General features: G+C 45.0%; 1 non-coding gene across 1 annotated transcript; it reads right to left on the reverse strand.

Annotated features, from left to right (window-relative positions):
* Window positions 1–309: 309 nt before the first annotated feature.
* LOC120093970 (small nucleolar RNA SNORA48) lies at window positions 310–451 on the reverse strand. The gene has a single exon (XR_015626246.1). It is a non-coding gene; the product is annotated as a small nucleolar RNA SNORA48 (small nucleolar RNA).
* Between the last annotated feature and the right edge of the window lie 3,147 nt (window positions 452–3,598).

A 3,598-nucleotide genomic window follows, 5' to 3' on the forward strand; every position in this document is an offset into this window, starting at 1 on the left:
GAACGTCACCATGACCCCAGGTAACTCCTCTCCACCCTGCGTCTCCAGTTCCACTTTCATAATGTTCAAGCTGCTCCACTCTGTGTCTCTCCCACCTGTCCATCACGTACTAGCATATTGTGGTCTCACTGTGACTGGCAGACCCCTAGATGACATCATCCATCCCTGCTGCATGGTGTGGTGGCAACCAGGTCTATGGCCGGCCTGTGCTGTATGCCAGAGGGTAGGTCTCTAGGTGGCATGGTAGCCCACATGTTTGACTGTCTTCCTCCCCCATGTAAGCTGCCTGGATTTGATTTGATTTGATTTTTATGTTTCCTGGCATAAAACAGTTTTGGCCACCAAGCCAGGCACCACACCAGGATGAACAAAGGACTGACATCGACTCTCCCCCTGACTGATATAAGAACACCACCACCGACAAGGTAGCTCTTTGCCCATTGCTGGGGGTTTGGGGGATGACCAAAACAACTCTTATAAAGGAAAGCATGTTATGAGGGCTAGCTTACATTTCAGAGGTTTAGTCCATTGTTATCATAGCAGGAAGCATGGTGGCATGTAGGCAGACACGGTGCTGGAGAGGAGCCGCGAGTTCTACATCTGGATTTGCAAGCAGCAGGAAGAGGTGGTGAGCCACTGGGTCTGGCTTGAGCTTCTGAGACCTCAAAGCCTATCCTCAGTGATGCACTTTCTCCAAGTCCACACCTCTTAACAGTGCCACTTCCTGTAGAGAGAATATCTTACATCTATATTGTTGTGGCACCTGTCAATAATAAATCGGATAGCCTATGGGTTAGGCAGGAAATAGGAGGTGGGGCATCCAGGAGGCAGAAAGAATTCTGGGATAGAGCCAGGCAGGAGAATGTAAGGAGACGAGCTCATGGTAACTGAGTACAGGTAATCAGACGCGTGGCAGGATGTAGATTAAAATAAATGGGTTATCTTATGATTCCAGTCAGAGAAGAACCTAGCTATATGGCCAAGGTCTTTGTAAATATATTTTGAGCCCAAGTCTGATTTCTGGGAGAAAGAACCGTGTTTAATTTCTACAACTTCATATGGGCCTGTTGGGCCATTTTATTCAAATTGTGCCCCCACACCTACACACACACACACACACACACACACACACACACACACACACACACACACAGGGCACTGCATAGTGAGTTTATGATTTTGTGTTGAGTTGCATTCAGAGCTATCCTGGGCTGTGCACGATCTATGTGGCCCACAAAAACAAACCCGTGCTGGCACACTGTTACAGTCCCAGTGCTGGGGCATGGAGACGCGGAGCCAGTGGATCCTGGGGCTTTGGGCCAAGCACAGGGAGGCACTATCTAGGAGTCCACAGAGCATAGCTTCTAAGAAACAACAGCAAAGTTTTTTTTTAATATTAAATTGATTAATTAATTAAAATATTTTAGTTTGCATTTTTAAAACCATGTTTTATTCCTCCGGACGATATTATATAATTTTAGGAGGGAGTGGAATGTTCTCTGGGGGTTAGAAGCTTTCCTGAGCATCTGCACTTGGTGTTTGTTTCCAGAGGCACCCCAGCCTGCAATGCTGAAAGCTGTGAAAAACCTTTATTGAATGAAGCCTTAATTTTGTGCGTCCTATGACAGAAAAGAGCCACTAGGGGGAGCCTTGGTTACATACTTTTTTTTTTCTTTTTTTTTTTTTTTTTTTTTGGAGATGGACAGTGATTTAGCGTAAAATTAATTTTGAAAACAAGAAGGAACGAATGTTTAGTCACTCTGGCTTTTCAAAACAAAGTAGAAAATTAAGTTACTAGTCTTTATTTTCCTCTTCACAGCACTGAAATTGCCTGATTCTCATACCTGCAACATCGCTGAAGAAACTGAATTCCTCATTCTCCCCATCTCACTCCAGTGAATTTGTTGTTTATCAAATATTCTCTTCAAGTCTGAGTGTAAGCCAGTTTGATAGAAAACATGGAAGACAGAATTTCCAACCGTGTGTGTAGTGGCATATTCCAGAATTTAAGGGTTTGGGATAGTAGAATACAGTGAAACAATACTCTGTTCATGCTCAAATAGGAAAAAGAGAAGTCCCCTTTGTGCACTTTTCAGAGGTGAACAATGCAGTTAAAACTGCCCCCTCCCCATAACATTGTTCTTCTGTTATGGAGACAGCAGCAAAAGGATAATATGGAAACGACCGGGTTGGACCCTTGCAAGTTGGCCATGCCTGAAGATGGAGGCCGACGTATAGAAAGGCTACAGACAGAGAGATTTAATGACAGCACAAATATTAGCTATTAAAGGCTTATCTGTTCCACAGCAGTCTGTTCTGAGTAAAAAATAAACTCCCTGAATTAAAGGTGTGCTGGAGGGAACATCCATGTTCTTTCTGCTAAAAGTTTTAAAATAAGGTAGACCTTTCACAGTATGAGTGACAAGTTAGAAGAGGCTGGGGCAGAGGCTGAGGCTGAGGCTGGGGCAGAGACAAAGGGAGAGGCAGAGGCAGAGGCAAAGAGTCTAAGACAGACAGTGTGAGTGAGCCAGAGGCTAAGGCAGGGACTGGGATTAAGGTTGAGGCCTTGTGAGGCCTTAATTCTTAGTTGTCAACTTGGCTGTATATCAAGTCAATCCCCCAAAATAGAGGGACCACCTGTGAAGGACTTCTGCTTAATTTGAAGTGGGAAGATCATCTAACTCAGATCTCTGTGGTAGGAGGACACGCCTTTAATCCAGATGTAATCTTTTGGAGGCCTCTATAATTATGTACATGGAAGAAAAACGCTTTCGCTCTTTGTCTGTTTGCTCTTGCCTTGCTGACAAGTCCATTCCTTCTCTGGCACTAGAGCCTGCTTCTTCAGGATTCTAGCGGATACTGAAGACCAGTGAGACATCCAGCCTTGTGGATTGAGCAACTACTGGATTCTTGGACTTTTTTTTTTTTTTGTATAGCCAGACATTGCTGGATCAGCTGGACTATAGCCTGTAAGTCAGTCTAATAAATCCTATGAGACAGAGAGGGGTGGGGGGATTCTAAATGTTTTGTTGCTCTAGAGAACCCTGGCTATGGAGGCTTCCTTAAGTATAGGAGCATCCAGTCACTATTGCTGAGGCTGAGAAGTGCTTACTGACAGGAGCTGGATATGGATGTCTCTGGTCAAAGCCTTACAGATACAGATGAGGATGCTTGCAGCTAACCTTCAGACTGAGCATAGGGACCCCAGTGGAGGAGTTAGAGAGAGGACTGAAGCAGCTGAATGGGTTTGGAACCCCATAGGAAGAACAATATCAACCAACCAGATCCTCCCAGAGGTCCCAGAAACTAAACCACAACCAAACAGTATACCCGGAGGGACCCATGGCTCCAGCCGCATATGTAGCAGAGGATGGCCTTGTCTGGCATCAATAGGAGAAGAAGCCCTTGGCCCTGTGAAGACTTGATTTACTAGAGTAGGAGAATGCCAGGGTACTGAGGTGGGAATAGGTGGGTGGGAGGGGGAGCATCCTCATAGAAGCAGGGGGAGGGGGATGGGAGAGGAGGGAACTGGGAAAGGGGATAACATTTGAAATGTGAATACATAAAATATCCAATAAAAAAAAAGAAAGAAAAAAGT

The sequence above is a fragment of the Rattus norvegicus genome, chromosome 7 (genome assembly GCF_021556685.1).
Source record: "Rattus norvegicus strain SHRSP/BbbUtx chromosome 7, alternate assembly SHRSP_T2T, whole genome shotgun sequence".
Taxonomy (NCBI): domain Eukaryota; kingdom Metazoa; phylum Chordata; class Mammalia; order Rodentia; family Muridae; genus Rattus; species Rattus norvegicus.